This window comes from Panicum virgatum, chromosome 4N, assembly GCF_016808335.1.
Source record: "Panicum virgatum strain AP13 chromosome 4N, P.virgatum_v5, whole genome shotgun sequence".
NCBI classification, from domain to species: Eukaryota; Viridiplantae; Streptophyta; class Magnoliopsida; order Poales; family Poaceae; genus Panicum; species Panicum virgatum.
The window spans coordinates 9,195,695-9,205,336 of record NC_053148.1 but is presented as its reverse complement, the minus strand read 5'-3'; the positions used below and the strand labels follow the sequence as shown (position 1 = coordinate 9,205,336).

General features: G+C 52.9%; 1 pseudogene; it reads right to left on the bottom strand.

The window, feature by feature from the left end:
* Positions 1-416: 416 nt before the first annotated feature.
* On the bottom strand, positions 417-9,066 carry LOC120669091 (annotated as a pseudogene).
* Positions 9,067-9,642: the final 576 nt, after the last annotated feature.

Sequence of the window (9,642 nt, the reverse complement as noted above, 5' to 3'; positions counted from 1 at the left end):
TTCAAACAAATAATTGTACAAACTATTATTGGTAACTCATATAGAAGACTTTTCTAAATAAATTTTTCCTATAGAACATCCCTAGTAACTTTCCTATAAAATAATTATCTAGAAAACTCTGTATAAAGAAACTTTGCAATGAAAAATTTTGTAAATATTTGTTCCATGAAAACTTATCTAGAAAACTTGGACAAATATTATTTCACGAAAATCTTTACGCAGACAACTTCTAAAAAACTTTTTAAAGAAATCTTTCTATAAAAACTTCATAGAAGAACTTTAATAAATAACTTACCAACCAAACTTTTGCTAAAAAATTTTCTAATTAAACTTAGTTTACAAATATTTGCTAGCAAATTTAGCAAACTTTTGTAAATCTTTCTAGATTCTTTTTAATGAAATGAAACTTTCTTATTAAACTTTTGTCATGGAAAAACTTATACCTTTAGAATATTTTCGAAAAGTTCTTGTTGGAAAAACCTTCTTTTCTAGATTACTTTTGTTGTATATAATGTTTTTTTGAAAAAAACTTTCCAAAAGTTAATATATCCAAACTTTTCAACATAAATTTTCTAGAAACCTTATAAAAAATTTTAGATAACTTCATTGAATGATTTTTTACAGATATATTTTCTATATTATTTTTCTACAATACTTAGTACAGACCTTCACGTAGATAACTTTACCAAGAAACTTTGTATTCGTATAAGGTTTAACCAAAATATAGTAAATTTCTACATAACTTTCATGTAGAGCTTTTGGTATAGAACTTGGGAACTAAACTTTTGTGAACAATATTTTAGGACAAACATTTGTTGATACTTTTGTATGTAAGTTTTAAACAAATACCTTTGGCACAAGACTTTTCTAGAGAGGTTGTATTAAAAACTTTTACTAGACAAGTTCTAATTTTATACCATCAATTCCACTAGTAACATGATTTAAGTCGGAAACTAGTGAAACAGAGCAATACGTTGGCCTTACTAGAAGAATGGCCAGTCCAATTGTTTCTGCAACCTATTTATATGAACCCAACATCAAACAATAAAAACTTCTCGTAACTAGGCCATCTTATCCATCTGTCATTTATTCAAATGCAGCAAAGTGTATTCATAGAGCAATCAAGGCATACCATGGGGACATAAGACGAAAACTGTGTGTACCATAGCTTGCGAAGTAGCTCGCCGGAATGCCGTGCTGCCGGCGGCCGCATCGCGCAGCACTGGGGGCCTCTACTATGACGGATCTGCGGCTCGCGCTAGGATCCGGTACTTCGGCGAGACGATCCAGTGGCGCCCGCTAGGATCCGCCGGTCCGTACTGTGTTCCTGACGCCGCACCTCATGTCACCTCTCTCCCGCTGCTAATCGCCAGAGGTCGAGCCGCGCGTCCTCCGCCGCGCTCCAACCACCGCTTCCCGCATCAGGACGCTTCCTTCGGCCGAACCTCAATGCCGCCGCCAGAGAACCGGTACGCATCAGGGCGGGGCCTCGACCTGCCTCCCAGCGGCAAGCGTCGGCGCGGGGCCGAGCTGCCTCGCCGGCGGCGGGCGGCGGGGGCGGACGTGGGGGCAGGAAACTCTAGCGCACGCGGAGGGAAGACGGATGGATGAGAGGAGACGCGCCCCTCGCAGGGCGTGAAGTCATGGCGCGGCGAACGAGGCCGGCTGGGCGGTCTCCCGGCGGAATGCGGCGGGGCCGAGCGTCTCGGTGGCCGGTGGAGGGAGAAGCCAAATCGCCGTGCGGAATGAAAAGGAAATTGGAAATGAGAATGAGAGAAGGTTGATCGGTGGGGCCGTGGAAGGAGAAGATAAGGGTGTCCGGTGGGACAGTGATCGACCGTAAGTTTCCAACGTTACGGTCGCAGAATCAGCTTTGCGGACAGAAACCGTCCCTACCATGGTTTTGCTACTGCCAATCTGCCATTCGCTCACCACACTACGCTAATCAAGAAACGGCCTTGAAGCGCTTGACCAAATCCAGCAGGTTCCCGTGCGACGACCCGCCTTCCTGCATGGCCGCCCTCGCCTTGGCCGCGAGCGCGCGGGCCCGCCGCCGCCTCTCCTCCGCCTCGTCCCCGGCGCCCATCACGCTCCTCACGGCCGCCTCCACCACGCCCCGCCCCACCACGATCTCCTTCTCCACCGTCTGGTACATGAGCGGCTCCGTGACCCCGACGCTGACGCCGATGCCAAGCACATCCACGGCCATCTTCTCGTTCAGAAACTGATCCGTGAAGTGCGGCCACGTCACCACCGGCAGCCCCGCCGTGACGGCCTCCAGCGTCGAGTTCCACCCGCAGTGCGTCACGAACCCGCCCACGGCGGCGTGGGACAGGATCAGCACCTGCGGGGCCCACCCCCGGACCAGTAGGCCGTGCCCCGCCACGCGCGCCTCCAGCTCGCCCAGGAACTCGCGCACCAACTCCTCGTACTCGTCGGCGTTCCTGACCACCCAGATGAACGGGTGCCCCGACGCCTCCAGCCCGAGGCCGAGTTCCACGGCCTGCTTCCCGCCAGCGCGCGCGACGCTTCCGAAGCTGACGTAGACGACGGAGCCGGGCTCCTTGCCGTCGAGCCACCGGAGGCACTCGCCGGCGTCGATGGCGGCGGCGGCGTACCCTCTCGCCGCCAGCGTCGCGTCGCGCTTGTGGTGGTAGGTCGACACCGGCCCGACGGTCCAGACTTTCATCTTCCTGGCCGCCGCGTAGCCGGCGACGTACTCCGGCTCCATCTCCTCGAAGGTGTTCATGATGACGCCGTCTGCCTCGGCCATCGCGCGCTCAATGTAGTCCGCGAACTCCTGCCAGGCCGCCAACCACCGGAAGAACCCAGGAGTTTGAGCCCTCGTCACCACGAACCTCTTCTCCAGCCCCGGGACAACGACCGGCTCGTCGTCGCCGGCGACGCCTTCGAAGGCCTTGAACCGCTCGACGTTGTGCTGGCACAGGAGGTAGAAGGCGCACATGCTGAAGAAGCTGAGCCGCGGGACGCCAAGGTTGGCCGCGAGCACCGTGGTCCACGGGTGGCAGAAGTCCGACACGACGCACGTCGGGAACGGCGCGTGCGCGCGGAGGTAGCTCTCGATCGGCGCGCTGAGGAGCGGCAGGGCGCGGAAGTAGCTCCACATGTGCTCCACCGGAACGTTGTCCGCGTTGTCCGCCCCGTCCGGCATGCCGGCCGCGGCGTAGTCGAGCGGGAACTCTACGAGCCGGACCTGCAGGCCGGAGCGCCGGGCGGAGTCGACTGTGGCGCGCACCCGCACTGCCGTGGCCGGGGTCGCGGCGATGGTGCAGACCGCGCCGTGGGTGGCGAGCAGCAGCGCGGTGTCGACGGCCGGGATCAGGTGGCCCTGCGCCATCAGCGGGACGAACACGAAGTGCGCCCTTCCGCCGGCGTCGTCCGCGTCTCCGCCGCCGCCGGGTGCCGCTTGTCCCTGGCTATCCATCCTGGTTCCGGGCGATCGTCGTGGCCAATCGGATAGGATAGTGGGGCAGTGAGAGATTAGTGTTTTTTTGCTCCTGTCCCCTGTGTTCTTCTCTACTAGTAGTTGCTGTGCCTGTCAGTCTGAGTGTGACATTTTCATCGACACTCGAGCCGATTTGGAGCTTCGTTTGCGTCGTTTGGCATGCCGGCCATGGCCGGGCGGACGCTGACGGTGATTCTGAGGCCGGCGTCAGTGGTGGGCCCTATGATTCATCCTGACAGTAGAGGCCGGCGTCAGTGGTGGGCCCTATGATTCATCCTGACAGTAGATTAGAGTTGTCCAAGTCAGAGGCCCGAAAAATCCAACTAAACCCTTGTTTAGATGCCTAAAAGGGAAACTGCAAAATACTGTAGCACTTTCGTTTGTATTTGGTAATTATTGTCCAATTATGAGTTAACTATGTTCAAAAGATTCGTCTCGCAAATTATATAGATAAATTGTGTAATTAGTTATTTTGTTTAGCTACATTTAATACTTCATGCATGTGTTTAAAGATTCGATGTAACGTGCAATTTTGTAAAGTTTTGAAATTTTGAAAAGAACTGAACAAGGGGCAAATCAACGTCGACTAGCACTGGCTGAGTTCGCATTTGCAGCCGTCACCGTCAGCATAGTGCAATCATTGGAACGAGATCCTCTACCGTACTGCTAGGGGCGGTTGCAGCCACTAAGGCCCCGTTTGGGAGGGCTTCACCGGCGGCTTCAGGTGAAGCCCTCTCAAACGTTTGTTTCAGGACCGGCTTCACGTGTGAAGCCGGTTCTCAAGCCGTCGGCGGTTTACACAGGCAAGGTGAAGCCATGAAATCGTGGCTTCACGCGGCTTACACATCAATCTAACAAGTGAAGCTGTTTTGCCAAATATTTTCTAAAACGGCTCCAACTCCAACAGAAAAGCCGCTCCATCTGAGGAGCCAGAGCCGGAGTTGTTTTTGAAAGAGCCGAAGCCCTACCAAACGGGCCTAACACATGGGGTCCGGACCTGCATGTAGTGATCGAGTCTCCATGCTGTTCGAGGAACCGGTTCCGCAATCACTGGTTCAACCAATTGGATCGCGTGTTTTTAATAGAATAGCGCTTTTTCCAAGAGCAAAGCGACGTGCAGCACAAGCTGATTCTGTTGGAAATCTGATGATTTTACCCATGATTTAGTAAATTTGAATTAGTAGGGAATTCCAAGGATAAAGAAAAGGAAAAAAAGGAAGCGGTGGCGGCAGCTGGGCCAGTACCAGGCCCACGAAGGGCCCAAGGTGCTGCCCTGCCCTGCGCTGCCCCAGTTCTTTCCAACGGAGATTGTGCAAAATCGGGCATGGGCAGGTTGCGTTCGGCTGCGCATTCCGCAGTTGTGCAGGTGTGCGGGTGGAGTTCAGGGTTACGACCATCTTTTACCTCTCTCCACCGATCTACTTGATCGCAGCGATCTCATCCACTGATCCACCAGTGCTTCGGCAGCAGCGCGCGATTTAGGTTTTGTCGGTGTGGAGGTGCCACCGACGATGTCTGCGCTCCCGTTGCCTGTCGTCCATGTGATGGTGTCACGTAGCGCTTGGTATTTTGTGTAAAGGAGTGTTATATTCGTAGAAAGTGAATGGTGATCAAATAATAATGCATTCCGGTAGATTTGGTTCCCGCCCGTTTCTGTAACCGTTATATCCCGTTTCAGCTCACGTACCCGACTATTCCGCTTCCATACACGGCTATTCCACTCCCGCTCCCGTATTCCGTAATAAAAAACAGAAACGGAAATAGTTAAGGGGTTTTCACGTCTGTTCCCGTCCGTTTTCATCCCTATGTGTTAGGAATAGTAACATTTTAACTGCTAATTACAATGTCAAACAAAGCCAGTTTACAAAATCAACTTCAGAACCCCTGTGCTAGAAATCCTGAAGAATCTAACGAGACCTTTGACCACATGATTAGAAGATGGTTACTGTAGCATCACTGTAGACCGTCATTGATTAATTACCGTCAGTAGATTCGTCACGAAAAATTATACTCATCCCTAAAAAAGTTTCGCAAATAGACTTCATTTAATATTCCATGCATGCGAAATTCTTCTCTCGAGAAATGTGTGCGCTAGGTTCCTAGCAGGAACCAAACACGGCCCTTGTCTCGCTTCTCTGCTCCAGCAAAACTATTTGCCGTGATATATTTATATATTATAAAAAGAACTAACCTAATTTATACAAATAAAAATTTAACCAAACTTATACAAACAATTATGAACAAAACTTTGAGAAAAAATATGAAAGAAAAAACTCCGAACAGAAATATTTCGTAAAAGTTTGGGATAGAATATTTTGAGATCAATAAATTTTGGAGAGAAAAGTCGTGGTGCAAAATTTTTGTACAAGAAAAAAATAAGGAGCCAAAGAAGTCCAAGCAAAAGATTCTGAGATAGAGAAATTGGAGATAAATATTTTGACATAAATTTTAAGATAAAAAATTCAGATGAAACAACAAAATTGAAGACAAAATTTGGAAAACATAAAAGTTTAGACTAGAATAATTTGAGACTGATAAATTTCGGAGAGAAAGATCGTAGAGAAAAATTTCGGTACAGGAAAAGAATTGGAAGCCAAAATGGTCCAAACAAAAGATTACGAGATAGAGAAAGTAGAGATACATGTTTTGACACAAAATTTCAAGATAAAAAATTCAGAAGATATAAAAAATTTGAAGACAAAATTGGAACGCATAAAAATTAGAAACGAGAAGGTGAAAATTGGAACAGGGAAGGGTACAGTACATGTGTAGAGCGTGGCCCGCTAGCCCCCACATGCACGCACGTGCAGCGCGTTGATCACGCAGAGCGTTCGATACCGTCGACCGCAAAATCAGTATCGTGTCCCCACTCACTTCTCCAGCTTGCTGCCCAACCCTACGGCCTACACTGCCGCTGGTCGCTGCCGACGTTAGATCCACCCCAAATTGGATGATTTGGGGTGGGTAAAGTAGGAGGAATCGATCCTCTCCCACCGAGGAAGGTAATAAAAAAAATCATCCTTTTACTAGCTCATTTGCTTGATATTTGTTTGCAATAGATGTTTGGTTTAAACGTAACATTCGTACTGCCCGTGGGTTTGACGTACGAAATCTAGATTTTATCTAGAATCCAGGTTTTCAAAAATATACAAAAACCCACATTCTTAAGAATCAAAATCTAATCCAAACTTGGCCTAAACAAAAGCTAAACTGTCATGATCAATGAACGACAACTAGGCAAAACTGAAACCGTCCCTAGCACTTGATCTGCATCCGTTCATTAAAACTATTATTTCTAAAGCAGTAATAATTCCTTCATTCGTTAATTGGAAGTCTAATTGAAACCTAGACAAATCATTCGGAATGCTAATCAAAACTTGGATAAATCAAACAGAATCCTAATCGGAAGCTGGATAATCAATTCATCGAGTGCTCATGACATGACCTGTACACGGAATGAAAAAGCACAAAGTTGATGGTCTCGTGTAGATCCGTGTAAAATTTATATCACCCATAGCTAACCATGCTACATTAATCAGGAAACGGCCTTGAAGTGTTTGACCAAATCCAGCAGGTTCCCGTGCGACGACCCGTCTTCTTGCATGGCCGCCCTCGCCTTGGCCGCGAGCGCGCGGGCTCGCCGCCGCCTCTCCTCCGCCTCCTCCCCGCTGCCCATGACGCTCCTCACGGCCGCCTCCACCACGCCCCGCCCCACGACGATCTCCTTCGGCACCGCCTGGTACAAGAGCGGCTCCGTGACCCCGACGCTGACGCCGATGCCCAGCACCTCCACGGCCATCTTCTCGTTGAGGAACTGGTCCGTGAAGTGCGGCCACGTCACCACCGGCAGCCCCGCCGTGATGGCCTCCAGCGTCGAGTTCCACCCGCAGTGCGTCACGAACCCGCCCACCGCGGCGTGGGACAGGATCAGCAGCTGCGGCGCCCACCCACGGACGAGCAGGCCGCGCCCCGCCACGCGCGCCTCCAGCTCGCCCAGGAACTCGAGCGCCCCCGCGTCGTACTCGTGGGCGTTCCTCAGCGCCCAGATGAACGGGTGGCCCGACGCCTCCAGCCCATGGCCGAGCTCCACGATCTGCTTCGCGCCCACGCGCACGATGCTTCCAAAGCTGACGTAGACGACAGAGCCGGGCTCCTTGCCGTCGAGCCACCGGAGGCACTCGTCTGTTATCACTAATCTTGACATGGCTGTGTGCGTTGTGTGAGCCGTGTACGTGCGTGTGTGCGTGCATGCGTTGAGTTAGTTCGTGTGTGCTTAGGTAGGCTAGCTGCAGAGAGAATGACGGAGGCAGTTGGTGACCGTGGTGTTGATCTGCATGAGACTGGCCGGGTCGTGCGGTGGAGCGAGTGGCTCATCACGATGTGCGCGGCGTCATGCAGATCGTGCAAGTGAAGTCCGGCGTGGAGTCACACGTACGTGCGCGTGAGAGTCGCCGGGCTCGGCATGCTCGGTCACTAGGTCGCCTGGGGCTATAAAATACCATGTAATCTGATTCGTTTGGGTTGAACCGAGTGGAATAAGGCAAGCGTGCGGCATTCGCGTGGAGATGAGGCATGCATGCAGTGGTGGCCGCGTCATGTCGGGTGGCCGTAGCGGCGGCCCTGAAGACGAAGATGATGGCAGCTGCGGCAACTCCGGCATCGACATGGCGACGAACGCCCCGGCCGCCAAACGACCTGTATGTTGGCTTCTCTCGTGTTCCTGTGATCGTTCGTCGATCCTCGGTTCCAACATCGTCGGCGTCGATGGCGGCAGTGGCGTACCCTCTCGCCGCCAGCGTGGCGTCGCGCTTGTGGTGGTAGAGTGACACCGGCCCGACGGTCCAGACTTTCATCTTCCTGGCCGCAGCGTAGCCGGCGACGTACTCCGGCTCCATCTCCTCGAAGGTGTTCATGATGACGACGTCGGCCTCGGCCCGCGCGCGCTCGATGTAGTCCGCGAACTCCTTCCACGCCGCCGACTCCCGGAAGAACCCAGGAGCTTGAGCCCTCGTCACCACGAACCTCTTCTCCAGGCCCGGCATGACGACCGGCTCGTTGCCGTCGGCGACGCCTTCGTAGGCTTTGAACCGCTCGACATTGTGCTGGCACAGGAGGCAGAAGGCGCACATGCTGAAGAAGCTCAGCCGCGGGACCCCGAGGTTGGCCGCGAGCACCGTGGTCCACGGGTGGATGAAGTCCGCCACGACGCACGTCGGGAATGGCGCGTGCGCGCGGAGGTAGCTCTCGATCGGCTCGCGGAGGCGCGCCACGGCGCCCATGTAGCTCCCCATGTGCTCCGCCGGGACGTTGTCCATGTTGTCCGCCCCGTCCGGCAGGCCGGCCGCGGCGTCGAGCGGGAACTCGACGAGCCGGACCTGGAGCCCCGACCGCCGGGCGGAGTCGACGGTCGGGCGCACCCGCGCGGCCGTGGCCGCCTGGCCGGGGTAGCGGCGATGGTGCAGACCGCGCCATGGGTGGCGAGCAGCAGCGCGGTGTCGACGGCCGGGATCAGGTGGCCTTGCGCCATCAGCGGGACGAACACGAAGTGCGCTGCTCTTCCGCCGGAGTCGTCATCGTCTCCGCGGCGCGCCGGGTGCCGGTTGTCCCTGGCTCTATGATACGCGGATACTTCGCAAAACTCACGTACCAGTATCCGATACCATATCGAATACCCGTACTCCACGAATACTCATGCATATGTATCCCGTAAGTATCGGACTATTTAAGTATTTTTAAATAATAAAAATAAATCGGATACTCGTGGGATACCTGTGGATACCTATCCGATACCTTCAAACCCTAACAACACCACACAATCGCTTCGTATAAAGATCCTCCGTTCAGCTGTGCCACCCTCTCATCCCACTCGAGCAGCCGCAGGCCCGCAGCAGCCTCGCACGGCTCCTTTGCTGTCACCGCCGCTCAGCCACCCGCCCACACATCCTCCTGCTCCTTCCCCGCTGCTTATCGCTCCCTTGCTGTCACCGCCGCCCAGCCACCCGCCCGTGCCTCCTCCTGCTCCTCCCCCATCGCTCGTCGCTCCCTTGCCGTCACCTCCGCCCGCCCACCCGTCCGTGCCTCCTACTGCTCCAGCGGCTGCGCGGCCTGTCCAAACAGAGGCCCGCACATCTGTTAAAGCACTATTTAGAGTGGTGGTGCGCTGCTGGAGCTCGTCG